Raw genomic sequence first — 23,423 nt, forward strand, 5'->3', positions numbered from 1 at the left:
TATACTGGTTTGACCCCTCGTGGTGGAGGTAAAGGCCTACTCAAGTTTAGGGTTGTATTGCTTGGGCTTCCATTACCAGGGACCGAATATGCTTGACCTAGTTCTCGATCTCTTCTTTCTTGCCCTAAACCGCCGCCGGGTCACCCCTTTATGTACACAGGCTGATGCCCGGCGGCTTATAGAGTCCCAGCCGGCCCATACACAACGTGTCCGGCTCAGTGACAGAACTACACTTTCCTTAGCATACAAGTTAAACATATGGCAGTTTACGCCCGTTGGCCTCAAGTCTCCTCCCGGTCTTGGGCCTTTAGTAAGCTTGTTTCATGAACCGCCATCTTCAACATCTTCATGGGCCTTCTTGTTATGAACCTCCAGTGGTATGACCCGGCCCCTCTTGGGCGGGTCATACCTGATAGTTATATCCCCAACATTAGGCCCCAGATTGATGTGAACTGGTTCATATCAATCTTCAACATTTAGAAAAAAATCCTTCATCACCTGTCCTTGCGGGATCTTGTAAACCGCCACGACGCCATCTCCTAGAATTGTGGTAACCCATCGTGACGTCACCTCATATTAATATCATATGAGGCCCAAATCTTAATATGCTTTCACTTTTAATGAATCTCCAAAATTTGAGGCGTTTGTGCTGTCACATATCCATTTTTCAGTCTCCTCGATTCCCGCGCATGCCACTTATCCTTTCTGCCCTATAAATAGGGCCAAGGGTCTCTTTCACTTTCCCCCTTGCCTCCTCGTCTTCATTTTCTTCCTCACGACGCCTCAGCACCCGAGCTCCGCCTCCACCATCGACCTTCGTCATTGCCTCAACTGCGGCCGCTGCACCAACCTGAACCGAACAGAGTTCGTTTGCACGCCTCCACTGTTCAACAGCTCCGGTATGTTTTTCCCTTTCTCTCACCATAGATCCCATTAGGGTTTCTGCGAGTTCGTCGTAGTTCATCTCCACCCTTCTTCGTTCTTCATTGTTTCCTATAAGCTTTGATGCTTATCTTGTGCGGCGTTAGCCTTAGAACTCATTTCTTATGTTTGAATGCTTCCTCTCCGTGAGAGATCTCATCTGGGCGCATGAACTGTTCTGCCGCTGCAACTTAGGTTTAGAAATTTTCTTCATTATTCGAACTGTAGTAGATCCAAAATCATAGCATCAATCTGTGAAAGCTGTTTGTCCAACACTTAGCAATTTTTCCACTTCACAGATCTGAAAATCACTAATTGTACGGGCGGCTTAACATAAACCGTAACCCGCCAGGTACCATAGTCCCCTCTTAAGCCGGCAACAGTTTACCTTTATAACTCCAATGCTATCCTTCAACTTAACACATTTTCATGCATGTTTCGTCATTGTTTACCCTTGAACCAACAGCCGGTTTAATCACATAGTCCTAAACCGACATAATCTTCTTTCCAGATCATCAAAAATGACTAAGACGTTCACTGCTTGCAACTGGGTCCCATCCCAGGTCACTGAGGAAGACCTGAGCAACTTGGTTGCAACTGGCACATTAGCTAAAAAAGAGGACATCCACTGGAGGGTCCCAGGTCTTGAAAATCCTCCTAAGCCCAAGGACGGAGAAGTGATTGTTTTCACTAACCACATGATCCAGGGGTTTAGCCCGCCTGGCTCAAAGTTCTTCTGAGACACACTTAATTTTTTCCAACTTCATCCTGAAGACATTGGGCCCAATTTCGTGTCCAGTATTTGCAACTTCCAAGTATTCTATGAAGCTTATCTTCAAGAGGAGCCCACCGTTGAACTATTTAGAGAGTTTTATTATTTGAACCGTTAGACAGAATTTACTGATGGACCTAGCTTGGAACTTGGCGGGGTTTCAATTCAGAAGAGGAAAGAAGCCAATTTTCCTTATGCCAAGCTGCCCAGCCATCCCAAGGATTGGAACCAAACTTGGTTCTACTGCCAAAACACATCCCCGACAGACGATAATCCTCTGTCGGTTTACTGTGACCACCGTCTTAGCAACACTCATCCACTTCCACCACGGATCAGCACCAAGGTGCGGGCCAAGTATGTGCCCAGGTTTTCTAAGCTCAGAGCCTTCATGGCTAATGGCTTAACCGGCATCGACCTTGTTCGGTGCTGGGTCTCCTGGAGGATCTTGCCATTAAGCCGTCGCCCCGGCTTAATGTGCGAATATAGTGGCGATTTGAAAGATCCCCATCGCCACTGTGATATTCAACTATCCGACGCAGAAATCACTGAAGCCACCAAGGCGTTGCTGAACGAAACATGGGCGGAATGCAGTAAAACTGGACTTAGTCCTTTCTGCACCTTCAACAAGCCGCCAGCTATAAGTGTTGCACACCCTGCGTTCAAACATATTTCCGTTAATATAGCCAACTTATGATCATTTGACCTCAACAGGCCGACTGTCCATTTTAGAAGAAGAAGCCGCAAGATAAGTCGGCCAAACCGACCCGTAGCAAGACCAAGGCAACAAAAAGGCCTGCCAAGAAGAACACCATCGATCCCTCCGAGTTAAACTTGGATGATGACGGTGACGATGATGAGTCGGAGGTAGAACCTGACTCTCTTGGCTAATTTTTTGTACATCTCATTGACAATGATTACTATCAGGAGGAAGCCGAAGCTAGCCATGAGTTTGACGAAGAGGTAATTGTTCTTTCCTTTGGCTCGGAGTCGATGCCAAAACAGAAAACTTGCCAAGCAAGCTGGAAAGTAAGGTTTTCTCATCCTTTGGCTTATTTTGATCCCAACTTTATTTTCAAGAAGTAGCAACATGAAGCTCGCCGCACAACCCGGAATAGTGGAAGCAGGATCCTTTCCTCCGGTTTACCGAAAACCCTAGATCCTCCCAAGCGTCATCCAGAGGTTTCAACAAACTCCGACTTCACTTATCCCAGGGCTGGCCTTTTTTTGACAACCTCTTAATCCTTCTGATTCAAATTATCATGGGACGTCTCATTCCTCCTCTGGCGAATCAAAAGGGACTCATGTCCCAGCCTTCAAACCGGTGCCTGGGGTAAGAATATACACAACTGTTGTACTAACCTTATCTTGTGTTTCATTCACAGGGCTATGGGAAAGCCCGACAAGAAGATGATGGTGACAAAAACTCCTGAAAACCCTTCTAAGCCGGAGCAGCAGTCAGCAGAGACCTCTCATGAAGCCCCTGAAGCCACAGTTGATGAACCGCCACTGGTTGATCACAATATTGACATTGACTAGATGCATGTTGACCCAGCCACCACCAATCCACCGAGCTCCATTTAGCCGCCAAGCCCCATCAAGCCGGCTGAAGAAAAAGATGATGATGTTACAATCACTATGCATGGTTATGCAGAGCTGGGCAACCCTACTGTCTTGTCAAAGCACAACGCCAAAGAGGAGATTTCTATTGCTGACAAAGGAAAGTGGTCAGCTAATCTGGACAGCTATGCCCACTTCAGTGCCCAAGAGATTCACTCTGGGTACTTGAACCACTTATACACAAGCTGTGACTATGAAGCCGGCTTAGTAAACTTGATGAAGGAGCGCTTTGAGGTAAACACTACAACTCTCTTCATATAAATACACTTCCATTAGCCGCCAAGTTTACTGGACATGATAGAATAGAATGTGTTGTAAACTTCAATAGCTTTATAGATCAATTCCAGTAGCCCCCAAGGACCGGTTTATACTTTCAAGATAAACCGGGACTTCCAATAGTAGTACATCAACTTTGCATGTGTAGCCCCCAAGGGCCGGCTTAATCTGTCAAGATGAGCCGGGACTTTAAATAATAATGATTTAATTTTACATCTATAGCCCTCAAGGGCCGGCTTAATCTGTCAAGATAAGCCGGGTCTCATTACCATATGTGTCCAGAAAATTCAAGCATATAGCCCCCATGACCGGCTATAGTCATCATATAGCAATCAGGTTATCATAAACTTGTCTTGAGAAAAGAGCAAGGTGCATTGGCCCCCAAGTGCCAAGTAAAATACTTGTATTGTGCTTGGGACTTATTAAATAAACTCATTGTAATCCCACTCATTGTTTATATCTTGCAGGCTAAGCTTAATAGCAAAGAATCCCAAGTCGCCGACCTTCAAGAAAACATCAAGTCTCAGCAATCAGAAACCTCCAAGGCCAAAGCCGAGTTGACCACTGCTTTAGCTGATATGGAGAAGCTGAAAAAAGACTTCAAAGCTGATCAAGCAGGCTAGAAAACAGAGAAGCCATCCCTGTTGAGAAGAGCAGATGATGCTGAAGCGGCTCTTAAGCTGGTAGCTGAGGAGCTAGCCGGCTTAAAACATCAAGTAAACGCCATGACTGCTGCCATCTTTGGTAAGTAACATCATCTCAATTTTTTGCTTCCAATTTATTATAATCACTATGCATCCGGCTTATAGACTTTATTGATCACGCAGGCTCCAGAATTGCCCACATTGGCTCAGATATGCGCAAGAACTTAAAAGCCGCCTACATCCTCATAGAACAAATATATACTGGCGTGCAATGAGACATCTGCACAGCTCCTCACAAGAAACAGCCGCCAACCCTTATCAAGGATGCTTTGGAGAAGTTGTCTGTGTTGCAACTGCGGATTGAGGAACTGAAGAAATCAGCTGCAAGAGTCGGTGCACTCACCGCACTAACCCGGGCCAAAGCATGGCAAGCAGATCTTGAGCCGGTAGATTTGGCTAACGGCTGCCCCAACGTGAAAGAAGATGGGTCTCCCTTCAGCGCAGAGGACTTTGCGTCAATAGCAAGGGAAATGTGTCCTCTAGCAAGTAAGCTGGCTGAAAATACCAATCTGTCATATTACCAGCCGGTTTACGACGTTGACAACAAGAAAGTCAAGGCGCCAATTCATGACTCACAAGACCTTACTCCTCCAATCCATAAGCACACCTTTGCTCCTGATATTGACCCGTCAATACTTATTAGAAATGAAGTTGTATTCAGAGCTTTGACTAGGATCAACTGGGCAACCTCTGACTTCCAGCCAATGGGTGAAGAGGAGGAGGATGAACCGGCGTTGGATGACCCACAACCTTCAACTCGCCAAGGACAAGACCACTGAGCCACAGGCTGGCTTAACATCTGCTAGCTTAGATACTTTGGCAAAAAACACTTAATTCTTTTCAGTTGGCTGCTGCCTTGTAATATGCTAGCTTTAAACAATTATCTGTCATGCCATCGCGCATGTTTGATCTGCATAACACTTGATGAGCTGTTTTGATCTTCTTGATGATCCAATGTTAATGCTCATATTCATTATCAATTTTGCCTAAGGATATTGTCATAAACCCTCCATACAAACAGAGCACATGTACCTTGGTGGTTTACCCCAAGGTGGGTCAAAAAAAACCACATAACAAGCCACTGATGATTGACGTCCATAACCAGGGCCGGTTTATCAAAAACCTCATATAATTATAACAAAATAAATATCATACCTGTGATACTTATGTGCATTGCCGGTTTAAAAGGCCATGTCCAATAAGGGCAACAATCCCAATATAGAGCGCAGCACTCTGTGTGATTTATTCACGCTGCCGGCTTACAATGCCTCAGAAGGGAAAGGGTAACACCCCCCAAAATTTGAGAGTACAGGAAATATAAGTCACCAAAAACACTCAAAGGCAAAAGAAAACAAAACATCAAGGCACTACTAGGAAAAGGCCTGCTAGTGGCGCACCTGTTTTGTCTACTAATGGCGCACTACAAGTGCGCCCCTAGCATCACGACATTAGTATACCAGATACTAATCTCGGGTCACTATGGCTTAATCTCGGGTCAATATGCTTAACCTCAAGTCAAATCGCACTAAGTTGTCAAACTTCCCGGAAGGTCACCCATCCTCACACTACTCCAGCCCGAGCACGCTTAACTTCGCAGTTCTATCCAACCCCAGCACCACCTCACTTAACAGGCACTTGTTGATATATCTATCATATCAATCCCATTAAACCTTGTTGATGTCTAGGACTTTGTTCATGTTCATGAGTATGATGAAATTTTGAAAAATATTTCAAACTTCCCGGTCATATTACATATCATTTTTTGAAAAAAAATTCCAAAAAAAAATTCGAAACCAAATTTTTTTCTGTTACTAGTGGAGCACCTAGCAAATGGTGCGCCACTACTAATGGCGCACCTAGCTATATAGTAGTGGCGCACCACATGTGTGGTGCGCCACCACTAATGGCGCACCTATCTATAGCCCTTTTCCTAGTAGTGAGGTATTCAAAGGCTGCCAAGCCTCAACATCAAGTCCTATTCAAGGGCTGCACAGCCACTGAGTTATTCCTTAGTTCAGTCCTATAAGTCGGGCCTCACATGACCAAATCGTTGTTTTAACTTTGACAAGTTCAGGTTTTTTAAAAGATAACTGTCAAGAGTACGGCGAGTCATTCCAAGATTACCTGGTTGGAGTGGCAGGCATACAAAGGCAGGATAACCCACATTTTTGGTGAATACACCTGGTGTCCAAGCCTATTACGAGGGAAAACAAAGCTTTTGTTCATTTAAGAAGAAGCCCGCAAGTAATATTTCGATCCGAGCATACAAGCCGGACCAGTAGGGTAATCATAGCTGTGCTCAATGAGCAGGAAGCCCCCAAGTATTTGCAATCAAGGCGTACAAGCCGGATCAAAAGGGTCATAGCTATGCTCAATGAGCAGGAAGCCCCCAAGTGACCTTGTGAAGTAAATAAACACTCGGATTCTCAGAAATGAAACGACAAAGGCCCTGAATCATCAGGGATGTCGACTTTATTATACTAATCATAATATATACATTGATAGAAGTATGTACATCACAAGAGCCGGTGGCTCAGGTGTAATAAAGTCGAAGATGAGCAATATTCCACGGTCAGTGGGTCTCCTCCTCCGACATGTGTGAGTCCTTGTGGTCTTGAACATCGATAAGGTAGTATGACCTGTTGTCCAGATTCTTGCTGACCACAAATGGTCCTTCCCAAGGTGGGATAACTTGTGCATGTTGGTTTGATCCTGGATCAGCCAGAGCACCAAATCACCTTCTTGAAAAGTTCTGGTTTTAACCCGGCAACTGTGATAACGACGCAGATCTTGCTGGTAAATCGCCAAACGAGCCGCCGCAAGGTCATGCTCTTCATCCAACAGGTCAATAGCATCCTGACGTGCTTTCTCATTATCAGCTTCAACATAAGCCGCCACACGGGGCGAGTCGTGACATATGTCACTAGGGAGAACCGCCTCTGCTCCGTAAACCATGAAGAAAGGCGTGTAACCCGTATATCTGTTGGGGGTGGTATTGATACTCCAAAGCACTGAAGGCAACTCGTCCACCCAACAGCCGGTGTCCTCTCTAAAGGGACCATAAGCCGGGGCTTGATACCTCTCAAGATTTCTTGATTAGCTCGTTCAGCTTGGCCATTAGACTAGGGGTGAGCCACTGATGACACATCAAGCCAAATATGCTCTTGTTGCCAGAATTCTTTCATTGCCCCCTTTGACAGATTAGTACCATTATCAGTAATGATACTATGAGGATATCCAAAATGAAAGATCACCTTTTTGATGAATTGAACCGCCGTGGCTGCATCACATTTGCTGACCGGCTCAGCCTCAACCCACTTTGGAAACTTGTCAACTGCTACCAAGAGATGAGTCTTTTATCCTAAGACCTTTTGAAAGGCCCAACTATATCTAGCCCCCAGACTACAAACGGCCAAGTAATTGGAATCATCCTCAATTCTTGAGCCGGCGCATGAGCTCATCTTAAAAAATTCTGACAACCATCACACTTACTAACCAGATCTTCTGCATCAGCATGAGCCATCAGCCAATAAAACCCATGACGAAAAGCCTTAGCAACGAGAGACTTAGAGCCGACATGATGACCGCAATCTCCTTGATGAATCTCCCTTAAAATTTCACGGCCCTCCTCAGGAGAAATGCATCATTGAAACACCCCTGTAACACTACATCTGTGAAGCTCACCATTGGTAATAGTCATTGACTTAGACCTCCGGGTTATTTGCCTGGCCAAAGGTTCATCCTTAGGTAACTCGCCCCAGGTCATATAAGCCAAATATGGAACAGTCGAATCAGGGATAACATGAAGAGCCGCCACCAACTGTGCCTCTAGGTCAGCAACTGCCAGGTCCTCCTCTGTAGGCAACTTGACTGATGGGTTATGCAAAACATCAAGGAAAACATTAAGGGGCATCGATTTAGGCTGAGACCCCAGCCTGCTTAATGCATCAGCTGCTTCATTTTTCCTTCGATCAACATGCTCCACTTGATATCCTTTGAAATAACCAGCAATAGCATCAACCTCTCGGCGATAAGTCGCCATGAGTGGATCTTTGAATCCCAAGTTCCTGACACCCGCTGAGCCACCAAATCTGAGTCGCCAAAGCATCTTACCCGACTTAGATTCTTCTCTTTAGCCATCCGAAGACAATGCAGTAAGGCTTCATACTCAGTTGCATTGTTAGTACTAGGGAACATCAATCTTAAAACGTAACAAAATTTATGACCTTGTGGGGAAGTCAATATAACTCCAGCCCCCGATCCTTCCAATTGCCTGGACCCATCAAAATGAATAGTCCAAATATGTTATGTCCAGCTTATCCTCAGGCATCTGCAGCTCTGTCCAATCATTGATAGTCCACAAGTGTGTGAGATTTTATAGCCGTCCAAGGCACATACTTCAAGCCATGGGGTCCAAGCTCAATGGCCCACTTAGCTACCTGACCAGTGGTTTCTTTGTATTGAATAATATCCCCCAATGGAGCAGAACTAACCACAGTGATGGTATGACCAAGGAAATATTGCATCAACTTGCGACCGGCCATGCACACGCCATAAACCAACTTCTGCCAATGTGGGTATCTCTGCTTAGATTCAATGAGCACCTCACTGACATAACAAACCGGCTATTGAACCAGATACTCCTTGCATGATTCCTTCCTTTCAACCACAACTGCCACACTAACAGCTGAGTTGTTTGCAGCCACATATAAAAGTAAGGGCTCCTTTTCAATAGGAGCTGCAAGAACCGGCGGCTCAGCCAGTTGTTTCTTAAGCGCCTCAAACGCCTCATTAGAAGCATCACTCCAGACAAAATCATATGTCTTCTTCATAATTTGATACAACGGGGTAGCCTTCTCTCCCAGGCGGCTTATAAACCGGCTCAAAGCCGTGATACGACCTGCCAAACGCTGAACGTCATTGACACACGTCGGCTTAGCCAAAGAAGTGATAGCTTTGATCTTCTCCGGGTTAGCTTCAATCCCCTCACAGAAACCATGAAGCCCAATAACTTGCCCGCTGGCATGCCAAAAACACACTTGGTCGGGTTAAGCATTATTTTATAGACCCAGAGATTGTCAAAGATCTCTTTCAGAGCATCTATTAAGGTCTCTTTCTTCCTGGATTTCACAACAATATGATCCACATAAGCATGAACATTGCGCCCAATCTGGCCATGGAGGTAATTCTGAACACATCGTTGGTAAGTCGCCTGGGCACTCTTGAGTCCAAAAGGCATAGACACATAGCAGAAGACTCCACACGGAGTGATGAAACCTGTTTCTCCAGGTCCTTAACTACCATCTTGATCTGGTGATAACCAGAGTAAGCATCCAAAGAACTCAAATGCTCAAAACTCGTCGTAGCATCAGTAATCTGATCAATACGAGGGAGAGCAAAAGGATCAGCCGGACAGTCCTTATTAAGGTTTGTATAATCCACACACATACACCAAGTGCCGTTTTTCTGAAGTACCAGCATCGGGTTAGCCAACAACTCAGGATGAAAAACTTCAATGATGAACCCTGCCGCCAAGAGTCGGGCCACATCTTCACCGATTGCATTGCGCCTTTCCTCATTAAAACAACGAAGAAACTGTTTGACCAGCTTAAACATGGGGTCCACATTAAGAGTGTGCTCAGTGTGTCCCCTCGGTACACCTGGCATGTCAGAAGGTTTCCATGCAAAGATGTCCCAGTTCTCACAGATGAACTCGAGGAGCGCGCTTTTCTATTTAGGATCCATATTAGCACTGATGTTGAACTACTTTGATGAGTCGCTAGGGACAAAATCAACAATCTTAGTATTATCTGCTGAATTAAACTTCAACATGGGGTAATTCTCTATGGTTGGCTTCTTCAAATGCGTCATATCCACCAGGTCAACATTGTCTTTATAAAACTTCAAATCCTCAGTGGCACAAGCCGACTCAGCATACGAAGCATCACCTTCTTCACAATCCAGGGCAATCTTTCTATTACCATGCACCGTGATGGTGCCCTTATAACCCGACATCTTAAGCTGTAAAAAACATAACACAGTCGCGCCATAAATTTGGCATAAGCCGGCCGCCCAAACAAAGCATGGTACGGGCTTTTGATCTTTACCTCCTCAAAGGTCAACTTCTCGGCTCTGGAATCATCGTCATCTCCAAAAGCTACGTCCAGTGTTATCTTACCCACTGGATACGCCGACTTACCAGGCACCACCCCATGGAAAATCGTAGAATACGCCTTAAGATCTTTGTCAGTCAAATTCATACGACAAAAAGTCTCATAGTAAAGGATATTGATACTACTGCCCCCATCCATGAGAACCTTCGTAAGCTTATACCCTCCTACGTGTGGAGCAACCACCAATGCCAACTGACCTGGATTGTCAACCCGGGGTGGGTGATCCTCACAGCTCCATACAATAGGCTGCTCAGACCACCTTAAATAACGAGGCACCGCCGGCTCAATAGAGTTCATAGCCCGCTTATGGATTTTCTGATTTCGCTTGCACAGGCTTGTGGTGAACACATGATACTGACCACTATTCAGCTGCTTCGGATTACTCTGATAACTAGACTACTGCTGTTGATTCCCTTGACCAGATTGCTGATTGAAACCACCTTGATTACCTTGGCCCTAAAAGCCAAAGCTTGAACCCGTCGCCTCCAAAACTAGGTCCATGAGAGCCGGACCCTGAACCGCTATGTGGGCCATGATTATTCTGGAAAAAGTTAGAGTTTCTATACTCCCTCATGATAAAACAATCCTTCCACAAATGACTGGCCGGCTTATCCTGGGTTCCATGTTTTGGGCAAGGCTAATTCATCATGGTCTCAAGGTTGAACTTTGGCCCTCCAAACCGGGGCGCTTGTGCTTTCCCCTTACGAGTTGGTTATTACTCTGCCTGCTCGTGTTAGCCACTAAGTCTAAACCGTCGTCCGCCTTACGTTTACCATTACCACCTTGACCCACTGTGTTATGCTCTCCCTTTGCATTGCCACCCTTCTTCCCTTTCCCAGCCTTCTCCTCATCAGACTCAAGATCTTTAGTGCTATCAGAGTCGACATACTTGACGAGAGCTTCCACGAGCTCCCCCATATCATTGCAATTACGCTTAAGCCACCCCAATTTCTGCTTAAGGGGAAGGAAGCGACAATTCCTCTCTAACATCAGGACTACTGAACTAGCGTTGATACTGTCCGATGAGTGTATAAGAGCTGAAATCTAGCACACACCCAATTGGTTGTTGACACACCCTCACCTTGGATGCAAGAATCCAAATCTAGAATCGACATAGGCTGCTTGCACGTGTCTTTAAAATTTTGAATAAACCACCTTTTCAACTCTGCCCACAAACCAATGGAGTTAGCGGATAGGCTTTTCAACCAAGTATGAGCCAGCCCATCCAACATCATGGTGAAATACTTCGTACATGCAGCATCACTGACATCCAGCATCTCCATAGCCATTTCGTAACTCTCAATCCAAGCCTCTGGGAGCTGATCCGCCATGTAGTTAGGCACCTTACAGGGGCCCTTGAAATCCTTAGGCAAGCGCTCATTGCGTAAAGCCGACACTAAACATGGCACACCCAAGGTTCTAGAGGCCACTCCTGCCTCCATAGGCACTGACGGATAAACCGGAGATTGTTGTTGAGCCGCCAGTTGAACCGCCAGCTCCGCCTCACGTCGTGCCCTGGTCCACCAAGGCCTGAGCATCATTACCAACACGGTCAGGCCTACGGGGCTGATTGCGATGCTGTTCACTGCTTGACACAGTCGGTTCATCAATATGCCTGCTATAACTCCGACTTGGACGTGGTGTTGAATGGATACGATCATGACTATATGAAAAACCACCTGTTGGGCCACAGCCGTCTGAAGAAGCTCTCCGGCTCTCCATATTTCCATTGCCACTGGCAACTCATCCTGAGCTAGGAGATCCACCAGTCAAGTAGCTGCAGCTATCATGTTATCCAAGGGGGTAGAAAAATGCCCCGGGGGCGTCCGAACCTGCTGAGGAGGGGTCAAGTTCAAACGTGGGGGGTCTGTAGCATGTGGCTGAACCGGTTTTGCAGCCGCTGGTGCCTCAACGGACCGATCCACACCAGGCGGGTTACTGGTTCCTGCCCTAGGCGGGTTGAAAAGGTTCCTCGCATCGTAAACTGGGGGTAACTGACTCACATGCCTTATGTTAAAGATAGCGTTTGATGCGTCCCGGTCCAAGCTTAAGAGGAAGCTCTCTGCCTGAAGTCGTTCCGCCTCCCTCTACAAGGAGGCTCGCTCTGCTGCCATCTGAGTGTTCTCCGCGTTCAGACCCTCCTTGGCTTGGGTTATCTCATCTCGTAATTTTGCAACATCCGTGTTATGTTGAGTTTGATTCGCCGGGTTAACCTCCTCCGTCAACAACGTTGCCAAGGCATCCAACAGATCAGAAAAACCTTGAGCCGGTGGGCGTACAGGGCCTCCTGCCCCAGCAGCCGTCGCCGTTGCTGACCCAGAGATCATTGATGCTGCAGTCGAAGAATCCTGCCCTGGCTGTGTACCGGCCATGAAGATCGCGACCCGGTGTGGCGGCTCGTAGGGGTCCGGAATACTGTCACCATCGGAACATCCCCCAAGCCCACCATTCTGAACCTGATAGATGGAGTTGGTCTTGCTAGTTAAGGACTCATCGCCTGAGTAGAGAACTGTCTCACCACCAGATTCAGACCCTCCTTCCAACTCCCCTCCATGAACAAAGCTAACAAAGACATGCTTCGAGGCGGCTTGAACCTTGGCGGGTCGCGCATGCTGAGCCGTTTCGACGATGTCGGTGCAGATGTACGGCAAAGCTTCCGACTCACCAATCTTACCAATGAAGACATGGATTCCGCCAAAGGGGACCCGGTACCCATATTCGATTGAGCTGGTTTCGGGGCCCCAGCCCTCGTCATCGATGTAGGGCTTGCCATGATGACTCTTAGTCATTCTGCCCACATCGTATCCCTTGAGCCCTGCTAAGCTTCCTTCAAGAACTCGAAACCACTGTGCGCTGGCCCCACGGTGGGCGCCAACTGTCGTGGAATTGTCACTGCATATGCCCTAGCATCATGACTTATGTGTGGAGCCATCGCAACGTAGTTAGCTTGAAGGGAATAAATAGTACAAGGGACACTCAGAGAGATTATACTGGTTTGACCCCTCGCGGTGGAGGTAAAGGCCTACTCCAGTTTAGGGTTGTATTGCTTGGGCTTCGATTACCAGGGAGCGAATACGCTTGACCTAGTTCTCGATCTCTTCTTTCTTGCCCTAAACCACTACCGGGTCACCCCTTTATATACATAGGCTGATGCCCGGCAGCTTGCAGAGTCCCAATCGTCTCATGAACAACGTGTCCGGCTCGGCGACAGAACTACACTTTCCTTAGCATATAAGTTAAACATATGGCGGTTTATGCCCGTGGGCCTCAAGTCTCCTCCGGGTCTTGGGCCTTCAGTAAGCTTGCTTCGTGAACCGCCATCTTCAACATCTTCATGGGCCTTCTTGTTATGAACTACCAGTGGTATGACCCGGCCCCTCCTAGGCGGGTCATACCTAATAGTTATATCCCCAACAGGAGGGCCTCCCTTGCCGGGCAGGAGAGCCCGGCTCGGTCGAGGCCACCCCAAGGACAAGTCCAAGATTGCCCCGGTAGGCTTCTCGGGGCCGCCAAGGGAATGAAGCACCGCCAAGGTACCACCGCTCCATCACACGACAATACAAATCACTTATCAATGCGATATCGAGCCTCCAGATGATTAAGCGGCTTCAACTAAGCATGTGGCAGCTTGCTGGAAGAAAGATTATCCCTGTATGACACCCGTCCAGAGGCGTGTCGAACAGATAAGCAGAAGATGATTAAGTGGCACGGTAGGCTTGCCGAGCTTCACCCTCAGCATGACACCTAGCAGTGCATTTTAATGCACCTTGTCCTAACTACCATAGTTAGGTATGATAGCACTGTTAGCTATATAATCAATAAAATAGATAAAGACTGTTTTTCCATTGTGGTTACCCCTTCGGATATAAAAGGAGGTCCAGGGCTACCTAGAAAGGGACTCAGACCCTTGCACACTTGTACGTGCATGGCAGCTCTCTGCGAGGCCACCTCACCGGGCTTGAGCACTGCATGTTCATTGTGCTCTTCCGTCCAATCCACCTAAGCAGGAGTAGGGTTATACGCTTCAAAGCGACCCGAACCTGGGTAAAAATCACTAGTGTAATCGTCGTCATGCTGCTCCAAGGCCCCCGCTCTTTGTGCAACAGGGTCTCCCCCTTGCCGAACCACAAGGGGCCGATGGCACCATAAGTGATCGTGTTCTCCCACGACATCTTTGGTGCACCAGGTAGGGGGAATCGCTTGCGTGAACCCAAGGTTATGCATAGCGCGCCGAGCTTTGTCATTATCTTCATCGTCACTCTCTTTGTCAGTGGCTTTAAAGAGAAAAAGAACGATGCTATTACCTAGCCTCGTGCCTTCTAGATTCCATCGCTTGCCTCCGCCGCACCAGCGGCGACGACGAGGACGAGGGACGATGGCACTGCGGATGCCATGGTTGGCATGGATGGTGTGGCCGCCCTGCTACCCACGGCAAGAAGAAGGAGCAAGATGTCCAGTTGCGCCGCCCCTTCTTGCGGCCCCCTGTCAAGCCCGTCCGATCCCAAAGGATGTTGTTTGGGCGGCGGATGAGAAAAGGGTGCGTAATTTTCTTCCCCCTTCCTTGTCGCTCACCAATGATTGGGCCATGCTGTGGTGATGCCGCCAGCACCAATAAGCCAGCATGTAGCTTGGTCCTGCATTTATCCTACCAAGGGTAAATCCTGAGTGAGCGCTGCTGCGAATCTGTTGGCTGGGACCCCCATTAAGCGAACCACGGGAAGGCCATTTGCGCCAGCGTGTTCTTCACGCCAGCTGTCGAGAGATCATCGGAAGTGAAGGAAGAGGAGGGAGGGGCCGATTCTTCTACTTTTCCACCATATATCATTAGTTGCAAACATTTTTTGCTCACTCCCCCAGCACATGCCGGGGCTGGGTACGTAACTAATGGATTGCCTAGTCCCTCCCTTGTGCTCCTTCCCTTTTTCATATTTATAGACTGAAAATGGATATGCGAGCACGGTCTCCCCAGGAGACACAGATAGGAGGGGCAACCACGGGTGGAAGAGAAGATGTTACGTGTGAACAAATGTACACCCAGGTAGGAGGGGAGCATAGACAAAAGCTAAGTTGGCCTGCTTGTTAACTTTTCTTCAGCGCTTGCACTTGCATATCCCTCGGACAATCAAGGTTTCATATGGCAAGTCCTTCATATGATGGCACCTTACTATATTTGTCTGCGCCCTCGCTTTTGTTTCGAGCCTGCTCAACGAAGTGGGTGGCAGCATCATGGACCGTTAAGGAAAAACTCGCTGGTAGCGTGTCCTTGCCAGCTGAATGCTAAGGATCCGTTCCTCAAAGCAATTGGGACGGTATGCTGTTGGTGGGCAACCAAAGTACACAAGGAAACTAACTATACGAATACCAATGGATAAAACACAAGAGGGATAGCACGCTTTAGCATATAAACATCAGTTCGACGAGCATTAAGGAGAGAACAGTACGGAGCCTAAAAATGAGATACATATTGTGTCTTATTATAGGGTGACACGGCAGAATGAATAGCTCAAGGTTGGGACCGATATCCTTCAGGAATCCTTGGGACGGAGAGAACCTTGTCAGCAAGGGAGGCGGCCTTCTCCACAGCAGCAGAAGTGTCAGCACCTGGCGACAGCTTCTTGAAGCCATCTGAGAGATTGAGGTCTGGGTGGAAGAAGGCGACGCTGCTCAAGACAAGGAAGAGAGCGTCGCGAGCAAGCTTCCGGGATTCGTCAACAAAGTAGGCGGCCTTGTCTTCCTTGTACATCCTCAACCCCTCGACCAAACCTTCAAAGAAAAGCGTCAGTTTGACACTTGGAACTTCATGCTTGCCGGTAGAGAAGGCCCAGCTCTTCATGTCCATTTTTGCAATCTAAGCAATGAGGCATTTAGCAATATTGTTCATGCTCTTGATCCAGAGGTCATGCTGATGAATCTAGTTCTCAAGCTTGTCCTCTGCATATTTTTGGAGGGTTTTGGCATTGGTCAGGTCCTTCATCAACAGCTTCGCATGGCAGCAGGTGGATTCAATTTCCTATTCAAGAGAGGCAAGCCTGGACTTCATGTTAGAAATGGTGCTATTGGCAGTATCAAGATGTTGGCTCTTGGAGGAAAGTTGTGACTGCACGCTCTTCTGATTGGCCTCTGCCTTCTGTGCTTCCTCCTTGAGGGTCAGGATCACCTTACTGCTCCCAGCAAGGTCCTACGTTAGTTTGCTCACTTGGTTTTCAAGATCACTCTTGGCAGCGGATGCGGCAGCTAGATCGTCGGCAACCTTAGCTGGGTTGTGGACTCGAGGGTGGGGGCGTTGAGGGTGGATTTTTGGCAATCTACCAGCTCCTTCATTTGTTGCTGTACAAGGGCCTCCAACTCCTCATCATTGCCGCAGAGGGTGGCTTCGAGGTTCCTTTCCTGGTCGGAGATGTCCTTCTCCTTAGTGTTGAGAAATGCTTCGCGCTCTGCCAAGCGAACCTCCCGGGCAGTGATGTCTTCCTTGGACATGTTCAGCACCTCCTCTTGCCGCATGATGGAGTGGGGTTGCTTCTTGTACCATTCTTGTAGTTCATTGCCCTTGTCCGCCAGCTTCTTATCCATAAGAGCGGCAGAGTCACGCTGCTCCTTGACTGCCTGTGCCTTGAGCCCCGCCATGATGGATTCCAGGAAAGCCAAATCTTTGGCGCCATCAGTGGGATCACCATCTTCTTCAACTCCTAGAGACAGCGGCGCGAGGATGTGTCTGATTTCTTCATCAAAGGTTGCGCCTGTTGATATAGATGAGCTCGAGGTAGAGGATCCAAATTGGGCTAGGACCATAGCCAACTTGCTTGGGGAAGGTTGCGAAGCTACAACTAGAGGATGGTTCATGGGGAGAGGGCCCATGGATTGGAGAGGAACCTTCTCCTCAACGACTATGCCTAGGCCCAAATTGCTGACAGGGGTCTTCTCTATCTTGTTTGGGGACTCCTGGATATCCCCGACAGATTGTTTGTGACCTTCGCAGAAGCAATCTTGGTTGCTTCCTTAGCAGCACTCTTCCCAATGCTGGCCACCTCTTCCAAGAGCTCGGGTTCTTCAAACAATGGAGGTACAAGTAACATCAACAGATAGAATGATAAGAAACCAGATACTGCTAAGTCAAAAACTAAGAAGCAAAGTAATCGAAGGAGGTGGAAACAAATACAAGTGGATTACCCGGTGGTGTTTATTGTGGAGGAGCGCGCCCCTCCCTGGAAATGTCAGTTGCTAGTGTGCGGTTGTGTCCGCTCCCTCGGTGGTTGTGACCTCAGCATGAGCAGACCCCTCGGTGGAGGCCCTTGTCGGTGATCCCTCTTGATGTAGGGCAGAACCCTAGGAGGATGATCTTTCACGTTTGGAGGGATCCCACGGGAGAAACACGAAGAACACGCGGAAGCACAAAGGGGAAATCATGGGGAGGACGAGAGAGAATCACGAAACCGACAAAGAATAGATCACATGAGTGCTAGATCACTGAACACAAAGAGATACATATGATCCACAATCAACAAAGGTGAGGATACAAAGGACAGTTCATCTCCTAACGGAGGTCTTGATGGTCTTCCCTAGAAAGGGGTCTTGAATCCGCTTGGGGGATCTTCTCCGAAGAGGTCCTGAACTCCGAGGAGAAGTATCCAAGTGGATGAGCAAAGGCTCTCTCACAAATATGAGCTAATCCAATGCTACCTTAACTAGGAGGAGGTGGAGGAGTATATATAGTCTAGAGCCACGAAGGGGTAAGTGAGGGCGAAGGGGTACACGGGCTAGACCCAATACACTATGCTTAGACAGGCCGGTTGTACCGGTCCAGGGGGCGGTTGTACCGCTGGTAGCTCATGCCGGGCGGAAGTACCGGTTGTGGGAGGCGGTACTACCGGTAGGAGGTCAGGAGCTGGCTTCTAGAGATGGACGTCAGAGGGGCCAGCGGTTGTGCCGGTTGTCGGGGCGGTAGTACCGGTCATTGGGTAATTAGCGGTACATCCGGTGCAGTACCGGCCTTGCACCGCACGATCACAGAATGGTGGCCCGTAGTTGGGCGGTAGTCGACCGGCTGTATCGCCCGGGCGGTTGTTGACCGGTTGTACCGCTCGTTCTGGAGCGGTCAGGTTCTCTTCCTTCTTCTCTTCCATGCTTGGCCTTGGTCCTTGGATTCTCCATGGTCGTCTCGGTCGTACCTGAGTATATGCAACATCCATGCATGAGGTAGTAGCCATGTCTCACATGTAGAAAGTGAAGGTTCGGAGAGGAGCGAGTTCACCTTGTGTCCAATGGTGTATATTCGAGGTCTCTTCATATGTCCTCTTGGGGCTTGAAGAGTAGTCGGAGTGTACATGGGGATGAACGTGGGATGCTCCGCATCATCTCCCCCCCCCTTGTGAAAGATACGACCTCGGATCGCGATCCTCATCACCATGGAAACGGTTGTCGTGGACGGACTTGTAGTTGGACGAATTTGAAGACATTGCGCAATCCAAGTGGTCCAAAGTGTCGCCGGAGTGATAGACATGCAAAAAGAGCAAACACAAGCAACACTCGGAAATACAATGGTTAGCGCACACAAAGTGTCCATCATGTAAGAATGAGTCCGTGCGGCAAGATTGGTCGTGACAAAGCGCATGAAGCTTATCAAGATGATCTAGAATGAGATGCAAATAATTCATGGGAGGAAATGCAATCATTGTGTGCACAAATGTGTTATGAATATGAGCAATGCAACCACGATGCAAAATGATGTCATAATGGGATGGTTTATCAAATGCATGAACATGGCAATGGATGCTCAACATGTGGATATTATCATGCAATTGATGGTCGACAATATGGTCATGATGTATGAATATGCCATCAAGGTAGATCACAACAAATTTGCTAAGGAAATGCACAAGGTCATATATCATGGATGACATGGGAATACAAGATGCAACAAGGCAATTATAATGTGAGTCAATCCATGCATAGGGTGCAAACTTGTGGTGAGTATGATATGTCCATCGAGCATGACATGTATGAGCACAATCAACAAATATGGAGGTGTTGGTGTACCAAAGCTCGATGTCGAGGCATGAGTGGAGTTTTGAAGGTGCATCCAAGAAGTGCGAGCGCTCCTCAATGTGAAGGTCCATGTAGCCAATCTCCAATGTCGCTCCTCCATTCACGAGATGTATCATGTAGACAACAAGAAGGAAACAACAATGAAAGAGTGACCCATCCAATATGCGCATTTGAGGATGGCTCAAAGTGAAAGAGGTCACCTGTAGGAGTGTCTCAAGATGATGTAGTTGCGCATCGAGTATGCCTTCTCATAACCAAAATGTCTCGTGATTGTACTGCCTTGTGGATCCTTCAAAACGAAAGAACATGACAAACACTCGGAAAAACAAATGAGGTTAGCGGAAGTGCAAAACCAATCATTCGTGTGGTAAGATACCAAACAAGTGTATGCATCATGCTCATCATAAGAATGGACAAGGGAGCATTTCATAGTATGAAGGCTTATGATGTAAGAACAACCAAATACAAGAGGCTCAAGGAACGAAGTATGCATCACAAGTAAGGTGTCAAAGTCTCCGAAATCAATAAGCATAGTATGGTTGCACTCAATACAAGTGGATATGAAAGAGGCAACTAATGGACACAAGAGACAATGATCAAGATATATCATGTGAGAGGCATGAGCATATATGTCATCAACCCAAGAAAGCAAGTAATAGTGGAACATGGGTGATGCAACATAGCAAGCAATCATATCAATCAAGTCAAGCAAGCTAGTAGTGCGAAGATGCAACATACTAGGAGGAATCATGGCAGGCATGTCATGTGTGCAAATAGTGCGCATGAATAATTCACATGTCATAGCACAAGCATGAAAGCAAGATATGAGGAAAGTAGGTTCATGGTGTTGGCAAGAAGTCCTATGTAAATAGCTATGTAACATCATGACTTTCCCAACACAAGAATCAACAATAGTATGAGGCACATGATAAATATGGCAATAGCAACAAGGATCTCCACCAAGCGTGCAAATACACATAGAAGTATCATAATGGTGAATCATGGGTAGATGCAAGCAAGGGTCACAATTGCATGGCAAATGCATAGAAGCAAGTATAACATGCAAAGTGACACACGGGAAAATGAGCATAAGGTGACAAGTGGTAAATAGCCCATAGCCGTGTGAGAGCCAAGTAGAAGAGATGCGCGTAGTCCTTGCGCGAAGGGAACGGTGGTAAGGATAGTCCACGGGATCCAAAGTCATCATTGCTCTCAAGAGCTCATTTCGTCAACTCATGGGATTGTGAGGTTGACGAGTGTTCATAAGTACCTACACAAAACAAAGACAAAGAGAAAATTGTGTGTGCATGGTATATGTACACATCATCCATCATGATGCGCACGTGCATGTGTCGGTTAGCACAAAATAGGCAATGCTCAAATAAATGAGATGCGTGATATAGAAACATGTCATCCATCATGAGAGGTTTGTTATGATGTATGTCATAATGGAGACTCAATGGATGTAATGCATCATGAGAAATATCGAGAGCATTATTATTAATCTTACGCATATGATGCACGCAATCATGGAAATCATGCAAATCATAGGATGGATCAAAATCTCCTAATGGGTATGAGGAAACTATGGGGGTCTCTTCATGAGCAATAGTGGTAACATCACATGGAGAATATTGACAACATCCAAAACAATGTATATTCGAAGATAGGTGGTCATGGCATGGCATATTAGATAAATGATGCAAAGGGAGCATATCAATATCGTCACAAGAGAAACAAATGCCAATAACCATGGGCTTGTCATCTATGCCGTATGTGCAAATTGGGTTTATTTTAATGGCATATGAATAATCACTATGAAGAGATTGCAAATAAGACATATGGTTGATCTGATACATAGCATATGACAAGTCAAGCGGATTATCAAACATGAAGTGACCAATAGAATTTTCACAAGATATCCTATGAAGCATAGCATCACAACTAGGCAACTCAACATGCTCATCATCATATTCATCATAAATAGGTAAGTCAAGGCATGAAGAAGTTTCACTAGCATGAAGCATGGTAATAGGTGGGTCAACATCATGCAAGCAATCAATCTCAAGAATGTCCACTAGTGGGACTAGAGAAGCACCATCACCTATGTTACCTTTGGAGCGTCGCTCATGTGTTGTAGGTGAGGTGTTGAAGATCAAGTCATGGTCATCGTCATCTTGATGGAACCATGTGGGGGGTGCATCATCATCCACCATGGCCATCGTCTTGTCCAAAGGGAGGACGTAGTCATCGCGAATCGGCGCGTCATCATATATGGGTCCTAGCACCAAGGAAGAAAACACAAGAGAGGTAGAGGTTAAGTTGTTAGAAAGTGAAATGGCCTCATATGCCGTGTCAACTACCTCACTCTCTAAGTGTTGTGGCTCACTCACTCCCTCAAGGATGCTCTCACTCATATGGTTGGTGCATTCACTCAAATGGCGCTCAACCTCACATAGGATGTGTGGCATGCTCTCATGTGTGGGGCTAGTGGTGGTCACACTCATCCTCTCATAGGAAATGCTCTCAATGTCACGTATGGTGGAGTCACTCATCTCTCTCATGGGGTGGTGGCTCTCCTCACATGACAAATGGGGCATCTCTTCATATGTGGGTGTTGGAGAGATGTTGGTGCAAATGTCTCCATGCGCGGTTGCGTAGCTTGACTCGGAGGATGAGTCCAATATGGGCACCATCTTCATGTTGTTGAAGAGGTTCGCGCTTGTCGTCGTAGTCGAAGGGGATGGCCCTTGCTCGACCGTCTTGTCGCCATCTTTGTGTTGGAGGTCCATATGATGTGGCACCTCATAGCTCGTCTCCATGACCGAAGGGAGTTTCCCATGCTCGGACATCTTCCTTGAGGGGCTTCCGAAGATGGAAGTGTCGCCCTCGCTTGTAGGTGGTCGCCTTGGACTTGATGAAGTTGTTGTAGGCGTACTCGTGGGAAGTAGGCGAAGATGCCGTACGTCCAAAGGCGAAGATGCCTTGATAGCACTTGGCGAAGATGCCAAAGTGGTTGTTGTAGCCGTAACACCGTCTTGGTGGTGGTCGTCTCGCGGTCTTCTCTTGTGCTTATGAAGCTTGGACTTGGCGTTAAGTAGCGCTTGTTGGGCCTTGTGCACTTGCGCTTCTGGAGCATCTTCATGATGATGATGTCGTTGTCGTGCTTGAGCTCCTTGGCGTTTGTCGTCGTCGTGCACATGATGCTTGGAGGTGACTTGCCCTTCTTGACGATGTTGATCACGAATGTGATGGTGGTCGCCATGTAGACGTTGACTTGGACGACTTGCGCTTGCATCTTGTTTGTGCTCCGAAGATGATCGACTTGGTCGTCGCCGCCTTGAAGATGACGAAGGGGAAGTAGACTTGATCAAGGCTCTAATCTCCTCCATCCTTGCATCTTGCTCCTCTTTATGTGCGGCAAGCTTCTTGTCGAAGTAGTCCCTTCTCCTTGCTTCGGAGTGATGAATGTCGATGGAGATGTTCTCGATGCGCTCTCGCAATCTTGATTGTGTGCCTTGCACTTGTCGTTGTAGATCGAAGATAGACGCTTTCGTGATGTAATTGTTCACACCGTCGTTGTTGTCGAGGACCTGAGAGGAAATGCCTTGCCTATCCATCACAAGACTCGAGAAAATATGAGTGGGAGAAAGAGAAGAACTTATACCAATGTACCTTGACCGATGTTGAAAATGAATCAAGTTCACTCAAATGCGGACAATGAAATAGCACTATTGGTACCAATCCTTGTCGGTTCTCACACCTACACAACTAAAGCTAATGGAGGAGCTCGGTGAGGATAGTGGCACAAAAATTTAATGCAAGATGTTAGCAAGAGTCAATAATGTTGAAAGAGATTCACAAATTCGCAAGCGAAACAAGTAGACCAATAGCAAAGTGGCACACGGAAACACACAC

Source organism: Triticum dicoccoides, chromosome 7B (assembly GCF_002162155.2).
Source record: "Triticum dicoccoides isolate Atlit2015 ecotype Zavitan chromosome 7B, WEW_v2.0, whole genome shotgun sequence".
Lineage (NCBI taxonomy): Eukaryota > Viridiplantae > Streptophyta > Magnoliopsida > Poales > Poaceae > Triticum > Triticum dicoccoides.